At 41.6% G+C, this 26,399-nt stretch overlaps 1 protein-coding gene across 1 annotated transcript in view; it reads left to right on the top strand.

Annotated features, from left to right (window-relative positions):
* The window catches only part of LOC104482062 (contactin-4), a 321,299-nt gene that overhangs the window by 23,611 nt on the left and 271,289 nt on the right, over positions 1-26,399 (top strand). Inside the window, exon 2 of the mRNA XM_086755278.1 lies at positions 14,957-15,001. The gene's annotated coding sequence lies outside the window, so the exon portion shown is untranslated. The remainder of the gene's footprint in view (positions 1-14,956; positions 15,002-26,399) is intronic.

Below are 26,399 nucleotides of genomic sequence, written 5' to 3' on the forward strand. Positions count from 1 at the left end.
GCTTTCCCCTTCCACTTGAAATAACATCTCTCGCTATTGGCAGGATGAAGTTGGAAAAGTTTAATTATACAATGAAAAAGAAAGGGTCATAAACCAGAAGGCAAAAAAACCTCGACTCCTGCAGATTTCTGTTGAAAGTTGCTTTAAATGGTTGGGGTTGGCCATGATGTTCTGCAGGTTACTGTTCTCTCTCTGCACTGTAGCTGCCTAATTTGACACTGATTGAGTGTTAGTTAAATTATCAGTCAGAGTTCTGACTTTTAGGTCAGATGCTTTTAAGCAAAACTGTCCCATCCGCTGAGCTACATCACAAAACCCTGGAAGCAGCAGGGCTCAAATCAAGACGTGATTCAAGATTACTGACCGCACCGAGCCTACCGGTTGCGTCACGTAATCGCACATCAGCAAAACACAGACACCGAATGGGTAATAAAACCTACGCAGAGTGCAAGCACAAATACAAGGAGAAATAAACATCGTTACGAGGTTGATGGAGCTAAACTGGTGTCCTCACTGTATTGTAAGAAAGTAATGAGCAACACCTTCACCCTCAAACAGAAGTCAATAGAAAATCAAGAAATGGCTCCCACAGACATCCCTTTTCTAGCAGGGACCAGGGACAACAGGCAGATGCTCTGGAGTAACACAAATGCACACACGCAGGCATGCGCAACCTTTAAGCAAAGGACAAGCGCATCCCAGTAAGCAGCAAACCCACCCACTGCTGTTATTTTATGAATAGATGGTGGATTTGCCTTCTGCATGTTGGTGCAATAATGAAAGAATCCCGGGATTTTGAAGGCGTAAAATTGCAGACAATTTATGTTTATAGCTGTAGATGGCCACACAAGTGAAACTAAATTGAGTGCCGGATGGAGCTGAGAGGAGAGGGAATCAGAAATGCCAGTGGAAGATAAGGTTGTAGAAGCTTCTCTCTGCAAAGCCAAGTATCCTACTGCCAGCAGCATGGAGAATGTTTTAGATACCAGATAGCGACGGAAATTATGTTGGATAATTATGTCGGAAATAAGAGCGAAGGGTGTATGTGCTGACTCAGAAAACTGTCACTGACTTCTTCCCTTTGTCACCCCAGAGTGGGGTACCCGCTGCCCCTGTAAGGTGTGATGTTACCACGTGGGGGGGGGGAATCAGCTGAGGGATTAACACCTAACCTCTATCCAAGTACTCGAAATGTAATCGCCCTGATTTGCAATTGTAAATCTCCTCTTATCAATTAATTTACATTGTACAAGTAACCATCTGATTATCTTTGTGCACTGCTGTATTTACACTGCGGTTTAATTGTAAGTAATTAGCATGTAATTGTGTATAGTTATTTATACCTTGTAAAGAAAGTGATGTAGTTATACACAGTTAAAATAATTGCAATTGAGAGCAAATCTTTTGACTTTGCTTTTCGATGTGTCTAACAGTTTCTATGGCCAAAATTGCTGTTGTCTAGATGAAGTTGGGTCTCCTTTGGATGGGTTAGGTTAGCTTTCCGCGGGCTTAGGCATGCGGAATTGTATTTTGCTTTTGGCCTGTATTCATTTTCCATTTTAAAATATTTTCTCTCTCTCTCCTAAGACTAACCTGCCCTTCCTCCTCACAAAGAGAGTTTGTAATAGGGGAGAGTGCTGGGTCTCTTGAGTAGAATCCCCACACAGCCCGTGAGGAAGCGGTGAGACAGTGACCTCCGTTCTTGGCATGGATGGATGCTTTCCGTGTAGCTCTAACAAAAAATATTACCCTATTACAGTAATTCCTGCTAAGGGTGTACTTTATGAATGCTGTCAAGGGCATTCATGTCCAGTACCAGTAATGGTAATTTTATTCCCCTTCGCTGCTCCCCTCACACCCTTAGTCCTCTGTCACCCCACTTAGAGTCACCCTGATGCAGACTACAGACACAGCCCGGTTCCTGCTGTCCCACCCTCCAGCACTTGTCCTTTTAAAAGAAATACAGTGTTTTCTGAGCATTACCATAACAGAGGATCTCTGAGATCCAGTTAGGGGCTTTTTTCCCCATCACATATAGCACAAAGGGAAAAGTCTTTGCTTTGTTGAGCGAGCTGGGAAGAGGTTTGATGGAGAAGGGAGATGCCCCATGCTGCTGCTGCTTGCTCAAAGCTGGTTCATTAGCATTTGTGTGTCTCTAATCTAAAGATCTGGGAGAAGATTTGGGATTCGCAAAACAGCTTTGAGCGCCGGAAGGACAGTATTATCTCTCCTCTCGGGCTGGAGCTGCTGGGTGCCTTGGTAATGAAGGGTTTTTTTCTTCGCCTTGTTGGTGAGACCCCTGAGTTTAGTAACAGATTTTGTGTCTGCTCAAGGGAGAGTCTCTTTTCACTTCTCATTGCTGCTTCTGCATTTAAGAGAACAGCTCCCAGCCATGCCACTGTCAGATTCATATTGCCCAGAAACACTGCGCCATCCCAATCATCTCATTACGGGGACTGATGGAGAAGCTCCAAGAAGTGCCTCTCCTCTTTGGCCTGAGTTAATGGTAGGTGGCATCAAAGCCACATTTCAACTGCAGTCTTCTTCCTCATTTAGCATTTCCCCATCCCAACATTTTCGCACAGGTGCGGTGGAAGAAGTAATACGTGTTAACGATAACATGCTGTGCCCACTCGGAGCAGATTTGCCCGTGGCCCTGCCTTCCCATTCCCAGCTGGGAACAATTGGGTGTGTCGTGAAGCACACGTGAAGGAAGGTGGGAGGAGACAAAGCTCCACAGGAGCTCATTAGAGAGGGTGGCTAGGAGAGAGCAGGTTGTTTGCTGGTTCTGTGCTGACTTGCTGAGCAGAAGGGGCTCCCCCGGACCCATCCCCATCTCCGGTGAGTTGGCAGGGAGCTCTTGGGGGAGCGCTGCTGGTCCTGCTCAGGGAAGGCTTCTTGCTGTCAAAAGGCTTTTGGGAATTGCAGAAGGTGGTGAGATAAGACTTTTGCTTGGAGGTGGTGTCTGTCTTTCTGAGGATTAAGTGCAGGATTGGGTAAATTGCTCTGGTCAAAAAGCAGGGTTAGGCTCTGTGTTTATTTTTGTCTCTGTTGAGTTCCATTTCTCAGAACTTTAATTTTTTTTTTACCCTAATATCTCCTACACAGCTCCGTTGGTAAAACTAATGTTATTATGTAGATAATACTTTGGCTTCCAGAAGATATGAGCGTGTACCTGGAGTTAATTACTGACCTGCTGCTTAGTGTCCTGCAGACAAGACATCTTAATTTCATACATAGGACTATAAGTTCTGATACGAGAATTAACAAACACAAAGTGGTGGGAGATCTCCGGGTGTGTGGTAGCAGCAGTTACTATTACGTCAGTTGGAGAAGCCTCGTGGCTTAATGAGACTCCTGTAAAACATTTTGCATGCTCTTGACCTCTGGAAGGTGGTCCCTAGTATCTGGTGGTTTTCTCACGGGTGTAAATAAGGATTAATGGGATTAATTTGTATTGAGAATTGTCTAGGAGTTGGCTCTCACCTACTCGTGTGGGTCTGCTTTTAACAGTGCACTTGATATTTGTTTGCATGATGGGGTTGCAAGCCATACACAGCATATAGTGGTCAATTAAGGTCTAAAGCTGGTCAAAACCATAGAGGATATGTAGATATATATCCTGCTCAGGCTATAGGAAAGCACTAGAAGATGAGTATTTTCCATCACTGAGCTGTAGTAGCAGTATATAAAGAGGACTTACTCTGTGTATCATAGCTTTACATGTTCTTCCCTGGAGTTTGTGCATTACATCATTGTATTGTTCCTGGCTCTTCCTTCCCTTTTTTCGTTCCTTCCTTCTCATCTATCTATTACATATAGTTAAACTTCCATGTATTTTGGTAAGGGTATGAAAGGAATACTGAAAAGAAATACGAACAGCTTATCTAGTAAATAAGCTACTACATAAGTTGGTTTTTTGTTTGGTGGTTTGCTTTTTTTTTTTTTCACCCACATCTCTTAAATGTGGTATTTGGCCAAATCCCTTGTGTCTTGGTCGGTTGCCCAGAGCTTTGGGGATGAACAGCTGAGAGTTGTTGCCCAAATGAAACCCCTGACTCCCCTCACTCCTGCTTCTGAGATAGCCCAATGCTAATCATAAGCTGCTTAGCCTTCAAGGATTAAGTAATATCCTTGATGTTGTGCAGATATTATAAAGTTCACGTTACCGGTGTTCATATACAAATGTGTAAACAACCATGTATGGCTTCTATAGGAGGGAAATGGGTTTTGCTCACCAGAATACACATAAAATAGCTAGAAAGCCAGGTGACGACGCTCAGGCAGTCTTGCAGTGTATAATTGCAAGCAGCATATATGTGGCTTAGTCCCTGAGCCGCGTTACCCCACGGAAACACTGGTTAAGGCACAGGTTTCAGTGTATTAGTGAGTTTATAACCTGTATAAAAATGTCAAGTCAAACAGCTGCCTACTGAATTATTCAGAGTATCGATAGAGTAATGACTTTGGGGATGGAGATATTGGATTTAAGCCTTTCAGGAGGAGTGGGAGGGGAAATGAATCAGCTGTGCTGATCACAGCTAGATCACAGCAAGATCCCTAATGTTCCATTCCACCTTGGAGCAATGGATTCAAGTAGAATTAAAAGTAAGAGGCAGGATTGACTTTTGACACTGATCTGAATTTTAAATTAAGTTCATGTTTAGTAGAATGGGATAGAAAAACAGAAACCCAGGAAAAATTAGCTTACTTGCTGAATATTTAAACTTTTAACTTTTTTAAAAAAGGGAAAAACATAACTTATTTTTTTTTTTCAGGAGAAATAAATATACTTGATGAGATGGGCACTTCTATAAGAAGTCCGTACTCCTTAAAACATTTGTAGAAAAACTTTAATCTGCCTTGCTTTAATTTCTCTCAAATACTTGCTGGCCAGCTCTGTTCCAGTAATAATAGAGGATTCAGGGAGAAAGAGTCTGATTTGCGTGGATGTAGCAAAACTGTTTTGTTACTTGTTTGTTTACCTCTAAGCTGCACTTGACCCAAGGCTTTAGTTAAATATGCTCTATAAAAGAACTGTAATTCATGCGCAAAGGAGGAAAACTTCAGTTTTGTTAAAACTTCAATTTCTGGAAGTTTCAAGTATGTGAGTGCTTGTCTTGATAGAGCTAAATTTCTCAGCATGTTTCATGCAGGATATATAAAAAAAATGCACGACATATTTATGTAAAAAATATATTTATACCATCTTACAGAGCCCTCGCTATTTTTATGAAGAAGCATATTTACTTGAATGCATACATAGATAATTTTATACTTTGTGTGTACCTTGAACATTGACATTTTAGATGAAGATCTCTTCTTATTTTCAGATTTTTCCATATTATGGGAAAGTTGGTACTCTCCTCTTTGCTTTCAACACATATTTTCACATCACCAATCACGGCCCGGCAGCCACAACAAATCTGTTTTACTAATAATAAACGTTGGGTGGAACAATGTAATTAACCAACTGGCTGTTTCGCTGTGGAGGCTGCCGTTAAGGAACTGGAGCTGCTGGGAGGGTATCAAATCCTGCTCCAAACTCTTCCGGCTTCTTGAGCCAGTGCTGCCAGGAACCAGGCCGGCTGGGTGGCATCCAGGAGCCTGGGATGCTCTCACTGAAGACAACCCGCTGCCATTGCGCCGGCTGCAAGCCGGAAGAAGGCGCTTTAACTTAAAGGGTTTCAAGCTACGTGTTGATGAAATGGAAAAGTGTGCAGTTTTAGAAAACAACCCCCAAAAGCTGCTGGTTTTCATTTCTCCTGAGCTCTGCTCATCCATCTCAGTGTCTTGGCCAAGCATTGAGTGTTGGCATTTGCTGTTAACACCGGCCCTGCTCTGATGTTTTTTTCCACCCATCTCTAGTGGGTTGAAGCTTCTTCCTATTTCTTAGTGAGAAAGAAGTTACAAGTTTGTGCTTTTTTTTTTTTCCCCCTTTAAAACATAAGTACATAAGTACTTTTGAAGTTTGGTTGTTTGTATTTAGACCCCAACATTCTTTACTTCTTACTGCTTTTTTTTTTTTCATTTTATTTTGAGATCCTGGATGCTTTGCCCTTATCGACAGCGCTGTGCTGTAACTGTCCTGCAGCCAGCTCAGATCCCCCCCCGATATCGGTGGGCTCAAAATGTGATCTGGTGATGTTTTCCTGCGCTCAGGACCAGGTTTGCCCTTCTAGGCGTTCTGCCTGTGCCGATGAAAACATGGTGTGCTTGGCAGAGTCTTTCACCCTGGTTCGTGGGATTCACGGTTGCCAAGTCCCAGTTTTGGCCTTTGCAGATAGGTTTTTGTGTGCTTTTCAGGGGCTGTGTGATCCCCGAGCGGGTCCATCCGTGGCTTCCAGCCAGCCTCCTTTCCTTCGATCTCCATCTTCTACCCTCTAGGCTGCATTGGCTTAAGAGACCATCACCCCAGCAAAACGAAGCTGCTGGGAGTATTAGCCTTTGGAAAGCATGTCGCTGCTGATGTGCTCTTCTTACCGAAGCATGGCCTTAGCTCTTGCGTGCGTTTTGGTGTCAGGTGCCAATGGATAAAGGCAGGAGTACCTGTTACTAAGAATGAAAAAGAACTGAGCAGCTAAGAAGTGGAGAAATCCCGTGCTTTATATTCACAGTCATTTAAAATGGTGCTGTTACCAAAACAATCAAAGAATTTTTCAGCCTTCTTTCCCTCTGCACCAGCATCAGTACCCACGGAAGGAGGCATTGTGCTGGGCTGATCTACGTGGACCACTGACTGCGCAAACAAACCTGGCCTGCTGCTTAAAACACAAATTATCTGCGTGTGAAAACACAGCCTGAAGGCATGGGTATGCTCTACTAGGTCGACAATGACCCAGCCTAGTGCTGACATACTAATTTTTACAGCTAAATTCATTAGTACTTTTGGATTACCCAGGCTGTAGGCATCAGGAGCAAGAGCTGCGTGGGGTTTTTTGTGCATCCTGGACATCTCTTAATGCAGTCAAACTAATTTCGTGATTAAGGTTAATACGACTTAATAATGGAGAGGACATCATGGCAAAATGATGAATTTGGAATAGGGGGGAGTTGTTGAACTGATATGTTCACAGCAGTAGAATACAATGAATGGAAGGAGAGTAATTTATACATATATTAAAAAAAGAAGGGATTTTTGGCAAATCCTATGCTTATTATATTTCCTTTTCTTTTTCTCTAATTTCCCCTGCAAATAATGCCACTTACTCATGATATTGCTGCAATAATTGAACTCTTGGAAGGAGAGGAGGAGAAAAGCTACCCGTATAAATGACTACTTGAGACCTGTTCTGTTTTGACAGATGTCAAGGCTGGGTAGCTCTGCTTCTTCTCCTGTTTGTACGGAAAGGGCTTGGTATCACTAGGCTGCAGACTAATAGCTTTCTATGCTTCTGAATGTGGATGGATTACATTGCAACAGATTTTTTTTTTTTTCTCCTAGTCCTAACCTAGTGACTCTGAGGGAATAAACTGATAAAATATTCCCTAGGTTTTTTTTTTTTGCAGGGTGATGCTGCAGGAGTGGGAAGTTAAAGGGGATGAGAAAGAGGCAGAAAGAGGAAGGGAAAACACTTGTGATCTCTTAGGGTTTGTTTAGATTGAGGGAAAGCTGTTAGAAAATTAGTTGACATCTAAAGGAAGCAATTTGCTGCTGGACATTAAGCTCCTCTGATGTTACAGTTAGGATTTTGAGTGTGTGTTGGTTGGAGACGATAAGTGTGTGTGGCCTTCACTTAAATCTCTTGCTTCAAAGTATTTTAGTCTTATTGTTCAGCACTTGCCTGGTTTTATACTTTTTTAAAAAAATACGTAACTTGTGCATTAAACAGATGGCACTAAACTAAATAAACGAATTTTCTGGACTTTGTCTTCATGTACTGCTTTCAGTTGTCGGGGATGGGGGACAGTCTGATCTCTGCCACTCGCGTGGTGTGTGCTCCTTTGGTTTGTTTCCGTTGAGAAGTTTTTGCTCAGTTACTTTCACCAGCCTTTCTGTTTTGGTTCCTGCTCTTAGCCTGTACTCACCTTTATTTGCTGTCTGCTGCTATGGAGAGTTTTGGATGTACCAATTAGCTTCACCTATAAACTGATAATTTAGAAGCAGCTTATCTTAGAAAACTACAGACTGCGTTTTGTTACCAGTTCTTCATTATTCTCAGGTATTGTGTGCATCCTTTGGAAGAAACCTCTGACTGAGAGAATTCCTAACGTGGGTTTCTGATTAGTGATGGAATTGTCCTGAACGAGAAATCCTGGATGCTGTTTCCCGGGAAGTGGGATTTATTGTACCCCAGCCGCTAATGCCATTCTTCTGCACTTGGGAAGTTTTCATGAGGCTTTTGCTGTTGCTGTGTATCCTGACAATTTTATTACACTTACTTGCTTTCCTTGCTGTGCACTACTTAGAGCAGTCTGAATACGGTAAAAAAAAATATATATATATATATAGTTCTCTGCTCAATATTAAGACTGCAAACTATTGGCAGTTCACTTATCAGTTTCCTGCTCTGAAAATACTGTGTATAAACACCTTTTTTAGCTGGCTGTTAAGGTCAAGGTGGCTTTTGTGGGTATTGCTGCTAGCTGTCCCTAGTGGCATCCAGGACTTGCTAAATTGATTGTCTTAAAGATTGATTACACAACAGTTCAGTTTCAGTTCAGCATTTCTAAAACCAAGTTTTTTCTCAAGGCGGTGGAAGTTGAGGCATTTCCTTGGGTACCTGCTGCCTTTCCACCGAGTACCGCTCTTCAAGTAAGACGTTGGCTCTCCTGGCTTTGTCCTGAGCTGTCAGGGAGACTCCCAGAGCAAGAGCAGTGTGCTCTGACTTATCAGAGCATTAATAACTGGAAATACAGCAGTGTGTGGGCTGTAGAAACTTCAAGTCCACCTCTTTGTTCCTCAAGACTGCAGAAAGCAATGGGTTAAAAAAAATTTTAGAAATGCTACTTGGTATGTTGAGCACCCTTGAGATAAGCAGTTTCACCCTGGCTGTGTGCTTCCCACACCAAACACCCCATAGTTTGAGTTTGTGGTGGCACTCACAAAGCCCATGAGGACTTTCTGGTCCAATGTTGCAGGCTTGAATTTTTTTTTTTGTGTGGTGCATCTATCCTGTCTTCTGTTCATCTAATGTCAATCCATATTGGTTGAATAGAGCAATATAGGGTTAAGTATCTTATTAAAACTTGCATTTTTATATTTAAAAAATGGGAGCAAGCACCAGGAGTTGTTTGTTTTGTGGCTGGTGTGGAGATGTTTGACTTCAAAACCCTCATGTGTCTCTGCACTGTGTGACCTAGTTAGGTAACATAGCCATCTTTAAAAGAAACCAACTTAGAAAGCAAAAGACCTTGGTTTTTTGGAGAATGCGGTGCTGAGGGAGTATGTGGGCGATCTGAAATGTCTGCTGGTTTGCAAGGACAAGGAACAAATTAAAAAAAGAAAAACAGTTTAATGGTGATGGAGCTGTAGCTCCAGCAAGGATAGACTGTGGGCGTACATCCACTTTTTATCTTGCTGCAGAAGATTATTTGTCAACACAGAAGGTCATAAAAATCTCAGTGATGAGTATTAGAAGATAGTCTTGCTAAAAGTTTAAAATGTTTTACTAGTGGTAAATATTTAGGGCCATAATTTACAGCAATCAGGGGACTGTGTGAATACATACCTTAGCTTACAAATAAGCACTAAATTGTCACCTCAAATAAAAATTGAATGGTAAAATGTGAAATTAACCGTCAGGGTTGCTAATTATTAGAATTTGTGTAGATGCTAATTACCTGGTACCTGATTTTTTTTTTAATCGCTGACCTTTCTTGTTTGGTATTCTGTAATTGGTTACGAGTGACTAGAGATATTTTTGATCACTTACAGTTTTTGCTTCTGGCACTTCAATCCCAGTAAGAAAAGGTTTAATATAAGAGTGACAGAAACAAGAAAAGAAGGGGAACTAATGGTCCCCTCCCTTCTCTGGTAGGTAGAGCCTGTAACTTCTGCTTGCTCTTTCATGCAAAGAATCACTCCGATGCGACATTGATTTGTGCCGTGTCCTTCAGCTGAGGCAGGCTTTTGGCCAGGTAGAAACTGGAAAACAAAGTGCAGAAATACATAAGTGTTAGAAGACCCCATCTGTTTTTGTAAAGGGGTGGTGGTCTCTTTTCAGAGTCACACTAGCAAGCGGTAGCTCGTGGGCTGGGTTTGGTTTGGAGAGCTCACATAACCTCTGTTCCCTGGGGAGAAGGAGTTAAACTTGGGTCTTGTACAGCCTTAGAGCTATGACGTGGGCTCTTGACGTTTCGTTAAAGATTAAGAAGATTACAAACCTGCAGCTTACATTGATGGAGAATAAAATGTGGCTCTTTTCTTAATGAGGAGCTGGTCCAACCCATCTCCTTCTGGTGCCTGGAAAACAAGCTGTAGTGGACTCTGAAGATGATGTTATATCCTGCTAATGAAAAAAACACATGCAAAAAAACCTGACTGTATCTGAAGTGTATTTTCCCTTTGTGTCATCAAAGCCTGGCATGTTCAGTTAAAATAACCTTTGGTAAGTGGCTGGGTTGATGCACTGTATGCAAATGAGCAAAGGATCTCTTAATCAGCAGTTTGGAGAGGCTAGAGTATCACTCACTGACAATGCAAAACAATTTAATGCATTTCATTACTTTGCATTTAAAGTGGAAAGGTGATGAACACGTCATCCTCTCTGAATGCAACCTCCCATAGTTATTCTGGGCTTTTTACTGATCTGTGGACTCTTCACCTGTGTCTCTATGGGAAAATAGCTTTGAAAGAACATCTCTTTCAAATGGGGGCCTCTTCTCTGTGTACAGTCAGTAAGCAGTCATTCTGAGCCTGTTCAGATGGAGCAGGGAAGCCTATTTTAAGTAATAGAAGACGATTGTAAGGGTTATAGAGCTTACAGGTTCAATTTATGAACCAGCTGGTGAATCACTTTGAGATTTCTTTGACAACCTCTCCAAAGAATTCTGACGTCGAAAGATTATTTTATTATCCATATGCAGTCATGCAGGTCAATGTTATTTTAATTTGTGAAGCAAATAACTTCAAACAAATGGTATTGTAAAGCCTAAAAAATCCAATATGAATGTATAGTGCTCATCCCCACTTGATGAGGCTAAGGTATTTTGCTACCTCAAAATAATGCTTTGAAATATTTAATTTTCAGAATTTTTTTTTTGTTATAATAAACTGTGTGGGGTCTCAATTTTGACAGCATTTTACTTTGAAGTTAAACCTATCAAACCCTGGGAGAGCTATGATGGTGATTAGGCTTTTTGAGTTTTTCCTCTATGAGATGGATTACACTTGCAACACGCTTTTGGCTGACTCGCTAAACAACGTTTAAATGCACAGGAACTGTTTCTGTGACAAATGCGTACTGGGTTTATATTGCAGCTTCAGAAAACTGTCTTTTCCGCTCAGCTCCCATAATCCATCTATTGTGTTAATGACAATGTCTGAATTCATGAGCAGGAGGCAAGCCAAGGATTCAGATGTTACTGAGGAAGGGCCGCACCACGTCTCAGCTGCAGCTGGTAGATGATGCTGAATGCAGCGTTGGTTCCTGTTGCGCGAGATGTGTGCCTCCGCAAGGAAATTATGTGGCTGGTGCTTGATACCATCTTTGCTGGACCACTTGCTGTTTGTCTGTTGATATAGGCAGTAAAACTGGGTGATACTTAAGAGTTAGTGTCCTCAGGCTTTGTTTTTGAGAAGCCAGGTCTAGGGCAGAGGTGGGTGGGCACAGGCTTTGCTCTGAGAGGTGCCCTCCAGGAATAGGGACAGCAATAGGAGCAGTTGCCGGGAATGCTTTTCTTCATGGAAGCTGGTACTACTGCTGGAAATGAAAATAAGCAAGTGCAGGTTCATATGCACTTGATTATTTAATAACCTGTATTAATAAGCCCATAGGCTAGCAGTCTTGTGGTTCTCACAGTTCTTTAGCTTGTTCAGTGCAGAATATTGCGTTTATAGAAAGTGAAAGGTTTGAAGGATGTCAACCTCATATTAGAAAACAGAAGCAGGGAAAGCTTTTAAACAGTGTATAGGGAGTTTCAGATAAAGACAAATTGCAGCCTGAGAGGCTCTGGAGTGCCTAATTTGAAACTGGAGTGAAGCAGAGAGATTCAAAGTCTCATAGTTTCCTTATTTAAGCTTTCTTAAAACCAGTGAATTTGGAAGAAAGGAGAAGACTAGTCTGTGGTTTGGCAGGCAATACAAAACAGTGCCAGAGTAGACCAGTTCAATAAACGTAAGCCCAGAATAGAGCTAGGGCCAGTAAAAAGATGAAAAAGCATCAGCAAATGAATTGTTGCACGTTTGAAGTGGCCAAGACAAAGTTTTGGTTTGGAGATTCAGAGCCTGGAGCATCAGTAGTGACGCTGGTGTTGACCAGGTTGGTTTCCTCCCACAGAGAAATACCATCACCCTTCCTCTGCAGTCTTACTTCACATCAAGGCTCCGAGGAAAGATGCATTAGCAATGTCAGTATTTGCATGTTATGCTAATAAACTTTCAGGTGGGAAATGCACCTCAGCTTCCTGTGGGATAGCTTCTTTCAGCTCAGTCTGTGTCAGTGTGTCAATATAAACTTGGAGTGGAGTGTACGGATTTCTGCTGGCAGCAGATGAGATAAGCCCTTCTTCAGGCTCCCGTCAGTACTCCCTGTTGCTAGCTCCCAAAGAGCTGCCTCCACCTGAAAAGTAGATTTTTTTTTTTCTATTTTTGGTGCAATTACACAGTATTTCTGTGCAATGAAGTGGTACCTCTCTATTTTGTTTTCTATCCCTAAGTGATTTTTTTACTTGAAGTACATGCTGCTCCTTTACATGAAATGAGGGATGCACAAAACTGATTTTCTTTTTAGGTTTCTTGGAGGTTGTCACTTCGAAAACAACTGGAGTGGCGACTGGGGAGCCACATTAAAAGAGTTGTTGCCTTTTCCTTTGGAGACAACTTCATATCTGTGTTCTGAAGTTTTTTCAAAGCCTTCTGTTGACGAGGGACGCAGAAAATAGTGAAGCTGCTAAATTCAATTTTTAGTGTGCTGTCTTCTATAGTGTCACCTAGGGGAGAGAGCACTGTGTTTCCCTCAGTACCTGTTCCAGTCTGTTCTTCTCTTGGGATGAAGTTGTGTGTTTGAATTGCATGAAACCTGTGCCCAAAGCCTCCAGGCTATGGGAAGTTTTTTATGATTTAGGAAAATTGCTTGGGCAGTGCTGAATGTTTGGGGGTAACGTGATTTAAATGCTTTAGGTTTTCAAGCCTGGAAGTCCAAGTTTAGTGCTGCTGGTGAGGATAAGGGACAATTACTTTAATTGCCATCTCAGACACGTGATTATGAAGAGCAGCGTTTGGCCTTTTATAGTTACTATGGGATGAAATACTGTACCGAAAGGAAAATATTCTGAATTTGCCTATTCCGTGGTTTAAGTCAGTATCTCTCTGCCAATGCAAAGCATTTTAAGGAATTGCCCAGAAAAGCCATTTCAGTTGTTGGAAGCTGAAACTTCTGAAGGACTTGAGTAGGTACATGGTGCTGGTGTGATCTGTTGAGTAGACAGAAGTCATAACATAGATAATTTTTAACTAGTTACCTGTTTGTTCTACTCCAAAATTACTCAGTATTCAAAGTGCTCAATGGGCGTATGGAAGATCAGATATCCTGCCTGAGTGAACATCTAACCAACATGAGCAGCTCCAGCAGAAGAAAGCAGTAATAGGCTTGGTAGTCAGTGCATTTGCTGCGATTGTGGGGGAAGAGAAAAAAAATGAAGATTTGATCCAGAGTCTCCCACATGAGTGCCAAGAAAACCAGCCTAGCTCAATTATGCACACAGGCATGACAGATTAAAAAAAAAAAACCAGAACAAAACAAAAAAATACCACCAAACCAACTGCAGTTTTGAAGGCTGTGTGACAGGTGTTTTGTAAGAAACCTCTCTCTGCTTTGGCTCTCTGCCCTATATACCCACGTAACTTCAGGGATACTTTAGAGATGGATAGGCAAGTATAGAGATGCTCAGAACTTTCAAAGTAAAAAAACTGGAGGTTTGTTCTTTCTTTTCAGCAGCAAGGGATGGATTCATAGGTGTCTAAAAACATGTACCAATGTTGGTGTTAGAGCATTTCTTAACTCATGCAAGTTGTTCTCCTAAACTTCCAATGACTGAAGAGATAAGTTGAACAGTTACAGTAAATAGAGTAATATTTTGATTGGTATGAAACCCTTCATTTCTTCTTGATGTCTAATTAGTGTATCTCTGAATGTCAAATATTTATCCGCTCTACCCGGTGTTGTGCTCACTTCAGTGGGGCTCCATCTGTATTTGCCTGCCTCAAAGCCTGTTCCTCCCTGAAGGAGCCTGCCTGTGCTCAGCACTGGTGCTGGATCCCACCTGTTGCCCATCAGGTCTCTTGAACTGGAAGGGGAGCACTTCCCTCCAGCAAATCTGGGTGCAAAACCACAGATCAGCCAGTCTGTGACTCTTTGAGTGTAACACAGGGGTGCAGGCTGAAAATGTCATACCAAGTCTTTACTAAAAGCTGCTGATTGCTTGTAAGTGGTGCATATTTATTAAATGAAGCCATAATATGTTTATCTTTAGGCCAAAATGTCAGACTTGTTGTGTGCCTCTCCCATCTGGGATGCAGTGATAGTAGAAAAAAGCTTATAGTTCTTAGTATGTTTGCTTTGTTACGGTGCTCACTCAGTTCTAGCTCCATGAATGTATCTTCAGCATCTACCATGTGTATTTTGTGTGTCCCGTAGCCAGCTACGGAACATGTGAAGTGATATGATTAAGTGCATATTGGAGAGGTTGAAAATTGCAAACTAAAAATGATCAGACAGCCTCTTTTTTATGGATAAGAATTTAATGAATTAAAAGATCAGTATAACAGACTTTCCATATGAATTTCTACTTTCAGATATTGGAAATTTGACTGAAGACTACATATCATGCACTGGAGAAGGTAACAATTCTTTGCTAATTTTCATTTCTTTGTCGATGATACTCATGTGTCTTCTTTCCTAAGGTGACTGCATTGAGTGTCAAGATCCTCTTTGCGTTTTGTGCCTTACACTAAAGAATCTGCCCTTTAGTTTCTCAGCACATTGACAGTGGCTTTTGTTAACCGTTTTGAAAAGAGTGTATGTCAGAAGTCTGCATTTAAGTTTTTTAGTGTGTATATATTGCATTTATGCAATTCTACATTGGAAGGTTTATAGCAAACGTGGAACGGCTTGCTTTCAGAAAACTATTTTTGTAAATGTACTGTTGTTAAAAAGAATGTATACAACCTAATCTTTTACAAAAGGATATCGATATCTTGTTATCAATAGCAGGATTTTTTTTGTGGATTCTCTCTAGGTTTTCTTGGTCATGAGATTTTCAAAACTGGTGTTTAGTTAATCATTGAATGATTGACTCTGTGGTTGAATTAGACAAACCAAACTGGTACTTCTGAAACTCAAAATATCATAATGGCATCTCAGTTTGAATGTCCAAAGGAATCAATATTGTTTGTTGAGAGGTGGAGTTTGTCCTATATATCCTGAAATTCTCTTGTTTTTATTTATTTTTTTTTTTTCCCCCTGGAACAGTGTCAACTATGAAACAGATTTAACTGTGAAATAATTTGCTCCTTGGAGTGTCTGGCTCTGGTCCACTGGTCCAGGCAACAGCAGAAGGCTGTGCCTTTCTGTCCTTTCCTCTGCATCCCTGCTACGTTGCCTTTTTCCTTTCCCAAAACTGGCTCCCCTCAAGCTTGGCTTCCTTGTAGGCAATCTCCACAGATAAGACTGCTATCAAAGAAGAACATGCTTTTGAGTGAGTTATGTGATCTCCAAAGGAGAACAAAACCTATTCAGAGCTTACGATGAGATACTAAATAAATGTGATCTTCCCTCTTAGTTTTAAACACTATTGTCCTATCTGTTCTAAAAGGTTACTGACGCCTTCTGCTCAAAATATTTAATTTCTTAATTCTTCTTTTCCTTGGAGTAATTCAGAAGTGTATCCATAGTCTTGGGTGGTGTTTACAATGAAAACTGAATTACTGCTGTAGGTAAAGTAAACTATTCTTATTCAGCCTGCGGCTTCTTAAATTTGCAAATCTATCTTTGTGTGAGGTTTTCAAAGACAGTATGATAAATTTTGTGATAGATCACTTTCTAGTGGTCTGAAAGGAAAAAGCTTATTTCTTAATATAAAAGATAACTTTGAATAATGGACTCCTCATCCCTTTGGACAGTACTCCTAAATTAGCCTCAAAGCCCTTTCTCAGGTGAAATCTCATTTTCAGGTTCCCCGTAGTAAAAAGGAGATACTGGTACCCATTTCATTTGGAAAGTGTTTTCAATCTGCAGATGAAAAGTACTTCTGAAGAGTTAGGCAACCTTGATTAATTGAGCCTGAATAAGAAGTGCAGGATCAAATCTCAGGATATTATTTTTCGGCTGCAGACTTGTGTTCTGCATTCCAAATCCTGGAATGCCAGTTTGATAGCAAGTGTGAATGACTGGTGTAGACAGCTATATGCATACGAGTAATGGCTTGCAAATGCTGACAGCACTATAGACAGAAGAATGGAAATTGCCTTCTGTTTACAGAACAACGTAAGTATTTGGTAAACACTTCTCATTAGCAAGGATGTGATCGGAATTTGTGTTAAATGCCTCGATTCTGTGATATAACCGGTGTGGCATTTGTAGTGAAGTGGTATTAAAAAAGCTAAGTGTGGATAAGTACTTAGCGAATATGAGTGCTTAGACATTCGATGGTGTGGTGGGTAGTGTTTAGGTCTGATGAAGGGACCACAAGCCAGAATCGTGTTCTTGTGGTGTATGGAAAAGGGAATCAGAATAGCAATCTCGGAGATGTCCTGAGCAGAGAACTTGTATAAAATGTGTGCGTCTAAACTCTGCCCCTTGCTGCTGGGACTCTTGGCCAGCAGTCTACCTTGAGATCCAGCACTGTGCCTTCAAAGAACTAAGCACAGCACGCATACCGAAGTGAGGGGTCACATGTCTTGATGTGCTTGACAAAAGTACACTTGTGGGGATGGTAAATTAAGATTTTTGTATACATTTCAGCTCTAAGGGAGGGAAGGATTTTCTAACCCACTCTCTTACACAGCATATGGTCCTTGCTAAGCCATAAGCAAGGCATAGAGGAAGCCAAGTTTGGGGTTTTACTTCTGGTCTGGTGAGCTGTTGTTTACGTAAGTGACTCGGTAAGTACAGATTTGAAAGGAAACATTTGTGCCTTGTAATAGTATAATTATAAAATTCTACTTTATTACCTGTCAGGCTAATTAAAACAGCTACAGGCTAACAGTCATCTTGGAAAGCTTGTAGCATCTGTGCATTGTATTCAACAACCAGGCTTACAGTGTAATTTTAATTAGAACTATTACCAGCAGACACCGTGTACAGTTGCGCTGGAGAAATGTCCTTGCCTGCATAGGAATACTGAATGTAATAGCTCTAGGAAAGGAAATTATAATGAATATGCTTTCTGCCTTAGTCTGAATAGCAGTTAATTAGGGCACAGTTTGAAACTGTAGGGTCTTTCTTCCTCCACTGGCATCCAGCACCAAAGTGGTAGCTTCCCATTTGCTTGGTGTGGGAATGTTTGTGTCTTTTAGCTGTTGGCTACTTGAATGTGGAGAACTGCCAGTCATTCCAGGTGGAAACTTGCTCAGTTGGAAGTGCTGTGGATCAGTGTGTAAGAGGATTACTTGGAGATCAGCTTACTCCATGTAAGTTTTTTAGATCACTCCTTCAAAGACAGGAGTTGGTTGTGATCTCCAGGCACCCCTCTGCTTCTCAAGATCCATAAAAAGTAACTCCTTATTGCCAGTTGTCTGCCACCATGCCCTCTTACTCTTTCTCTACTTCTTCTCTGAAGATCATCTACTATGTCCTTTCCTCCTTATTATGTCCTGGTTTCCTTCCATCCTGGTTCCTTTCTCCTGCTCTGCTCTGCCTCCTGCTCTGCTCCTCTCCTTAGACACTTCCTTCTCTTGTATTAGTTGAGTTTCTCCTGCCACCAGTGCTGGTCTGTTTGGAAAGCCCAAACAATTACAGCTGAATCAATTGTTCTAAATAATTTGAAAAACTGAATTAGCAAAATTGCCATTTTGTGGTGGATTTAGTCGTGTTTTTTTAAAATATAAGTCTCTGCTCTCCTTGAAGTTGCACTTCAGAGATAGCTTGCTAGTTTTACAGCAAAATGAAATGGCAACTTTTTGATGAGTATAATTTGGATTATAATTAATTATTGCAGGGACAGCATTTTGCTTGAGACTTTTTTTCTTTGTCTTACATAACAGTAATATTTAGGATGGAGTACACATGACTTTTCAGAAGAACATGATGAATACAAAGGCACCAATCAGATACTTGAACAAAACTTAGTTTTTTGTTAAGTCATGGGTACCTGCCCGGATCTCTCCTGTGCAAGCAGGTTTTGGAAGATGAGCTATTGGTGCGCTCCAGTGAGAGCTTTCTCTTGCAACTGTGCAAAACTTTGAGTGTATTGTTTCTCAAAAATACGCATGGAGATGTGTTGTCTGTGTTCTTTGGGTGTATGGGGCTGAAAATAATGCCAATGAATGTGTGGTAAGGCAGTAATGCCATATTCATGAAATTGGATGCAAAGACTATTTCTGCATGGAGCATATCTGCCCTTCTGCACTTATTTGATATTGTAAAGAAATTGCAGTGGCTTTACAAGAAGGTTAAGATGTCACGAAGTTTAATATACTCTGAAAATAGTCCTGTTAAAGCCACTGTTGCTTGTGATTGATGATGCTGGTTATGATGGTTGTTCTGAATCTTGTGTTTGTGTGTGCAAATTGCTATTTTCCAGGCTTTTCAAGGTTGCTTACTTCATCTTATGGTGCGGCCCATATTTAAGGATTTCATGTTGCATTAGCCTTTGATTAAGGGGAAAGTAACTTTGATGATAAAACGGCACTACAAGTGGTTCTGTGGACTAGCTGGGCGTAATTTATCAATCACTCTTCATGACTGAGAGCATATTTTAGACGTGAGGGTCACCCTTTTGAGGATTAATATTCTGAGATAAACAGCTAATGGCTGTTGGATGATGATGGCCAAAAGCAATTATGACGGTTTTTTTTAAACTGTTCATTACTACAATAAAGAGTCGTTAAACTGAATAAGTTTTAAGCCATAGCTTAAATAGCTAGGGCAAGATGCATCAGCCTTGATTCAAAGGCATTATTGAATGATGGAGTTGTTGATGCTTCCCTACCACCTGTGCTGGCAGAGGCGGGTCCTGGTAGTCACTTCTGCATATTTTGCCTTTTTCCCTATTTACTGAACTTTCTGCACCCTTTAGGTTAGCAACTAAAATAGCTAGTTGGCAGTTTTATTGGATTCCTCTGTAAATAGTAAACACATTTTCTAGATATTGTTAAGAGTGTTTCACAGCTGGCTTATATTTATAGACAGATGTCACTGTCATCATCTTATCCTCTGGGCTTCAGGCTTCCTTTCTTCAATCTCCTTTTTTAATTTCTGCAACACTGTCTTCAGGTTAGCTCAAAAGGATAGAGGAACAGCATATTGTGAGGACAAGTCCTGAAATGCTAGAAGATGGAGCCTTCTCATGGATGTAAAAGTGACAGAGTCTGAAAGCAGAAGAAGTATGTCTGAGATAAACTACTTCCATTTAATAAAAAAAGGAGAGCCTTAAACAACAAAGATATAGGTTGCTGCTGTCAGAAGCACTGCTTAAAAGGAATGAGAAACTGTCTTAAGAAGGGATTAGTGTATTGAGAAATAAACTGCTGAATCACTGGAAGCAAGTAAGTGATACAGAGTCTAGAGGCTCTGCAAAAAAAAATAAAATGGCTGCTGTAATTCAATTAAAATCACAGTAGGATTTGCTGTTTGAGATGGTACATCCATCATCCTGTATCTCGTGGTGGCTGGTGCCTCAAGGGATGTTTAAGTGAGTGTAGAGCTCCTGGAAAATGCTGGAGTGACAGGTCTGGAATGGCGTGGTTCTCAGTTTGCTCACAGGCAGGTACGTCTTCCCCAACACACTTGTTGAGTTTGGACTGCTGCATGGTCTTCATGCATTTGACACTTTTTAGCAGATTGTTAGTCTGAATTAGGAGTCGTAGTTTATACTACAAACTGAAAGAGGGACACCACATGCTTTCTTGCAGATAAATAGTCATTAACAGGATAATGTTGTGGATAGCTAAATTCAAAAATATTTGCTGTATTTAGGATCTTGCAAGTATAAGTGGATATAGGCTGGACTTCTAAAATCAAAAGCAATTTTTACTCTGTTCAGAATTTCTTTTTAGGAAGCAATTTCAGCTGGAACGGTTGCTCACTTTGCTAGAACACATGGGTTTAAAAGGCTCATTGTAGGACCTGTGCCAGTGCGAGTTATTTGAAAAAGTGCGTTTGCCTCCTTGGGATTGGAGAATTATAAAATCAATCTCTAATCTTAACTTGGTAAGTAAATTTCAGACTCTCCATGACTCTGTATTCAACGTTTTGTAGTTAGCTGGGGCAAAAAGCATTAGCAATCTAGAGGGCCCTTCTGAGAGGGAGAAGTTTCTTCAGCTCAAGTGTCTTGATCAGAATCCAGCATCAAAGGGACATGAAAGAGCTTTCTCAGGTGTGGAAGATACAGAAGTCTAAATACAGCCGTGCAAATGCCCTGTGCAATGCAGCAAAGTTAAAAGCAGAATCCTTCTTGGGTTGAAGCAATGACTGTTGTAATTATAAATATTGAAAGTTTTAATAAATTTCAAGGCTTTAAAATAAGGGAGATAGTGGTTGGAGGCAGCCTACTTGAAGGAAGAAGAGGCTCAGAAGGTAAATGACTGCTTCAGCAAGCCTTCCTTCCTAAACTGCAGCCCAATGACAACACATGCAATAAGCATTAAATGGGTTTGTAGAAAGGGAATCTGGTCTCTTTCTTTTTAACCCAAGTTCCCCAGGTTGTGAGGTCAGGCTGGAGAGGAGGCTTGGAACGAGCAGGGTGGCAGGAAGCTTGCTGGCAGGAGGGGAAGATGAGGGGGAAAAGCAGGTCTACGCTCTGCTGTACGAATGTGTCTGGTGATGGTTGTCTTCCAGGGTCCAACTATACAAAAGGAGGACAGTGGGAATTCTGGGATGCTCAGTGCAGGAGCCGTGTGCCTGGGAGCCCAAGACCCCGACCCTGGCAGTGGGGTCATCTCTGCTTTCCACTGCTTAGGCTGTAGTCCTGCAGGAACTGGGAGCTGAAAATCAATTGGTTTTAAGATTTTTTTTTTCTTTTAATTGTTTAAAAAATTGTTGTCGTAGTTCAGCCCCGATCGGGACCAGACTACGCAGTCTCTCTCTCACTCCCCCCACCTTCCGAGAGAACAGGGAGAGAAAATATAAGGAAAAACGGCTCGAGGTTTGAGATAAGGACAGGGAGAAATCCTTAAAGTTACCGTCACGGGCAAAACAGACTCAACTTGGGGAAAACTATTCATTTATTACTACAAACAGCAGGATAATGAGACAGAGAACAAGATAACCTCCATCCACCCCTCCCTCTTCCCAAGCTTAACATTATCTCTACTACCTTCCCTCCCCGAGCGGCACAGGGGGAAAGAGGGAATGGGGGTTGCAGTCAGTTCATCATATGTTGTTTTATGCCGCTGCTTCATGGTCGGGGGAAGAACTCCTCACATTCCTCCCCTGCTCCAGCGTGGGGTCCCTCCCACAGGCCACAGTCCTTTGTGGAACTGCTCCGGCGTGGGTCATCTCTTCCACAGGTGCAGTCTCTCCAGAACAGCTGTCCCAGCGGGCCCTCCACGGGCCACAGCTGCCTTCAGGCATCCACCTCCCCCGGTACGGGGTCCTTCACGGGCTCCAAGTGGATCTCTGCTCCTCCGTGGACCTCCATGGGCTGCAGGGGGACAACCTGCTCCACCATGGTCGTCACCACAGGCTGCAGGGGAATCTTGGCCAGGAGTCGCATTACTCCTCCCCCTCCTTCTGAACTGACCTTGGTGTCTGCAGCCGTTCCTCACAACAGGTTGGTAGGTGTCTCTCAGGATCCTTTTTACATCTCATTCACTTCTCATCTCCTTTCCACTTCTTGCAGCCGGGCTGGACCGAGTCGGGCCCAGTCGGCTGCCTGGCGAGAGGCCAGAGGGTGAGGCCTGCAAGGCCCATGAGGCCTGCGCCTCCCCCTCTGCGCCTCTGCCCCCGCTCAGCTTCTTCACATCTTCTCTTCTCTCTCTCTTTTTTTTTTCTATTTTCCCATTCTTAAATACGTTATCGCAGAGGCGTCATCACAAGACATTCTGCTACCAATCGGCTCGGCCTTGGCCAGCAGTGGGTCCGCCCTAGGCCTGGCCAAGTCCCCTGAACAAAGGGGAGCGACTTCTAGCAGTTTCCTACAGAAGCTACCACCTTAGGCCCCCCCTACTAAACAAAACCACAACAGATGTGCTCCTGATGTTTGAGGGGCTGAGTGGCAAAGGAGCTTGAATAACCCCCACTCATTTAATCAGTGATATCCATGGTACGAATCAGGAAAGGCCTGAAACACCCATAAAAGGAGCCCTGATCTCAAGTGAATGAGAAGAAATCAGGTTTGAGATGAGTATCAACTTTAGTTTGATTAAATTGCACCACTTTTACTTGTTTTTCAGTAAGCAAAAAAAGTAAGCGTTTCTTGCTACAGGTGGGATAAGAGGTATGGCAATGGTTTTGACCACTAATAAAATGGCTTATTTGCCATCAAATATAATTTGAAATGCCTTGTGTATGCCCTTAGCAATTTTCAATGGCATCAATTAACATTTAGGAAATTAATTTCAGACTACTAGAATATTAAACATTTACTTCGGAAATGTAAATAAGGTGCACCAACTTTCTCTTGCCGGGCCCTTAACCCGAATATTCGTAAGGCAGAAAGTGCTAAAGTCAGCAAACAAGATGATGTGTGTTGGTGCTGAAGTTATGAAATATTAAATGATTGCTGCCAGTTTTGATACTGCACTAGTGTAGTCAAGTGTTTTGCTCAAATTCGTGGAGCTGAACCGCGCAAACTGAAAAAAGTGATACTTCTGGCGAGAAATTAGTAAATCCAAAAACTAAACTGATGTCTGGATGAAAGACCAGAGCCTGTCTACTCCTCATGGTTCCTTGTGGTATGCTTTATGCTTTTTCTCTTTTTTTTTAACCTTTGATTGCCAAGAAGTCAACAACTTTAATAAATTAAGGTGCTTCAGGAAATCCATAATGAGTTAAAATTAATCTTTGCTTTGCAGATGAAAATATGTAGTGTAATCTTTACTAGAACCTAATTCTGTCACCCTTTTAACAGTACAAAATATTATAAATCTGATTCTGCAGGGACATGTTACAGCATGACTTGGGAACTGTGTGCCTGGTCTCTCTGTCATTACATATGTTGATTTGAGGTACGTGTTTGCATCCCTTGCCCCAGCAGAAGTGCTTTGGGAAGCTGATGCATTGCTTCAAAGGATCAATCTGCCAAGTGAAGAAATGAAAAATATTCCTTAGGGCAAATTTTGGAGTCTGTTTTGAGTTTTGATTCTTAGTTTCTTGGGAGCACAGTTGAAGTTGGTGTCTTTATTGAGAAGGAAAATAAGATCTTTTGTTTTGCTTTATACATTCAACCTGATAATTGTACCTATTTATGTCATCTTAGGAAGAACATCTTTGCCTCCTTACTTGGAAACATGTATTTTGTTTCAATTTTGCAATTTTTTTTTTTAAGATTAAAACTTCTTGTTTAACATGTTGCAAGCTTTGTTTTCATAGAACAGTTGAGGTTGGAAGGGATCTGTAGAGATGATGTAGTGCAACTGCCCCACCCAAGGTTTTCTAGGAAAATGTTATTTTTGTACTTAGAGTGGCTGCTGTCCTCAATACACCATGTGGCATAAAGAAGGAATTGGAATATGACTCATTTTTTTGTTGCCAATATGTAATTCCTTCTGGTCCTTTTTCATCACTTCAGCTCCCTTCCCACATTTAAATCTTTTAGAAGTTATCACTTCAGTCTCACAGCCACAATTTTCATTCCTATTCACATAAACCAACTCCTTTCCATCAATTCTTTCCTGTAGCGCTCTTACTATTAGGTCTGTATTTTCCTTGTGCTTCGGACTCGTTACCGGTTACAAGCCTGCAGCAATGTATGTTAGTTGTCGCTTACTGTGGTGTACTCAATAGCTTTCAATAGCTTAACTGCCCAATATTAGTATTTCCTGAATATGGAGCCATATATACAGCTAATAAATTGTATTTCATGCACTACTGAAGTTAATGGGAAGCTGGATCAGCTTTGTGGTGCCCTACTTCAAAGGAGTTCAAAGATCTCTTATTTTCCTCTTAATCTCCGTCCCTCTCATTCCGCAAGAATTATCACAATTCTACAGTATCACCTGCTTTGATATGTGAGATGTTATCCTCAGCACAGTCCTTGAAGTCTTTTTTTTTTTTTTTTTCTTTCACAGGAAGCAGATGGAAAAAACTGTTTTCATGCTGAACAGATGCGTCCTATTTTCTTTGGTTTTGTTTAGGTGTTGCCACAGTCTGTTATCCTAGAATTAAAACACCTTTTCAGAGGCTGATGAGTAGAGCTACCTCTCCCCCCCGCCCCTGTAAAATGTCACTATAGCATTTCTTGATTATTTTTTCTACTTTTTTCAAAAGGTAGACAGTGCTATAGCTGCAGTAGGCTGTGCATTAATTTCTGCCACTCGAACATGATCCTCAGCCTTCACCATTGACAATCTTCTTTTGGATAGTGCTACAAGAATATGTTGTTCATACCTTCTTTTTATACATCCCGATCTTAAACCTTCTGATCTTTAGCATTCAGGCATCCTAAACAGCTTGTATGCTCTTAGGGCCAGCTCATGTCTCTTCCGATTTGGTGCAACCTTGCTCTGAGATCAGTCGATGTGTTCCTCGTTCCCACCAATGCATGTAGAAGCCCACCCTGGTTTTTCTGTTATTGTTTTTGCCTTATTGTTGACTTCTGTTTTATTTTACTGTGTACCATTTTATAGCCAACCATGCTCTTTCATATCAGTTTGTAATGGGGGCTGTATTGAGTAGCTTGGCTAGGCTGCTTTTTAAACGAGGAGGGTATTGGAAGGGAATGACCGACCATGTGAGCTTTGTGTGTCTAAGCAAGGTGTAAGTGGCCTTTTTCGAAGGACCTCTGGCCGTGCTGCCTTGTCTCAGAATCGTGGCTCTCGGCTGGCAAGAGAGTCTGCCGCAGCTCGCTGTTGTTACGCGGCGTTGCAAATCGCTTCAGACAGGAGATGTGCTGCTTCTCCCTCTCCGGTGGAGCGTTGCTCAGATCTGAGAGTTGCTTCGGTTTTCAGACAGCACTGTAGATCTGGACTAAGTCTGGGCATCCCCGTTTTGTGCTGTCTCTTTGTTACTGTCAGAACTCATCACGTACATCCACATGCTAAGTAACTTTGTGGGGTTTTGCAGAGTGAATCTCCCAAGGAGATGCTGTCACCTTTGCTAAATTTCCGTTTCTTTGGCTTTAGTGCTTTATGTGACCTACTGTGAGTCACAAATCACGTTGTCTTTGCTTGTAAGGCGAGCCTGGCTCTGGTCGATGACATGCAATTTACACTCTTGTAGGCTTTTGGGTTTAATTTTATATTTTGAGACCTTTTTCCCCCACCTTATACCCTGTATTTACCATCTGCATTTTAGAATTACATTTCAAGTATTTTAGTAACCGCTTATACTGGATTTTCAACTCGGTTAATTGTACCAAGTTCACTCTCTGTAGTAGTACACAAAGTGGTTGCAGTCTTTGTTCTTCTGCTACAGCTGGTAGCAGAAAAAAAAATCAGTTCCAGATGACTTTCACTTTCCTTCCTAAGGCATTTTTGTGTAATTCTGCATTCCAGCGCGCTCCCTGTACTGAAGTGCTTTATGCTGCGGTGTATTTTTAACTAATGATGTGTCCCCATACCAGCTTGGATTTTCTTGTGTCTATTCTGTAAACAACTAAAAGTGCCTTTTAAGGGGGAGGAGGAGGAGAAGAAACGGTGCCAAAGAGTTAAGAGTTGTGTTCGTCTTTATGCAAGCAGAAGAGATCAGACTGGCCTAGGACTAAATTAATTAAATGTTCCATTTAGTGGGAGATATCAGTTAGGAATAGATAATACTTTCCATCTGAAGTGCTTCACTGGTAGAGAATAGCATCTCTGTGCGAGCAGGCGGCTTCTGGATGTTCCACAGAAGTCGAAGCCCTAGCACAAGTTTTAGGGCTGAGACTTTGCTGGTGAATGTTATCTCTTGTCAGGTTTTTCAGCCCCAGCTTTTCCATTA

Source organism: Chlamydotis macqueenii, chromosome 10 (genome assembly GCF_036417535.1).
Source record: "Chlamydotis macqueenii isolate bChlMac1 chromosome 10, bChlMac1.mat, whole genome shotgun sequence".
Lineage (NCBI taxonomy): Eukaryota > Metazoa > Chordata > Aves > Otidiformes > Otididae > Chlamydotis > Chlamydotis macqueenii.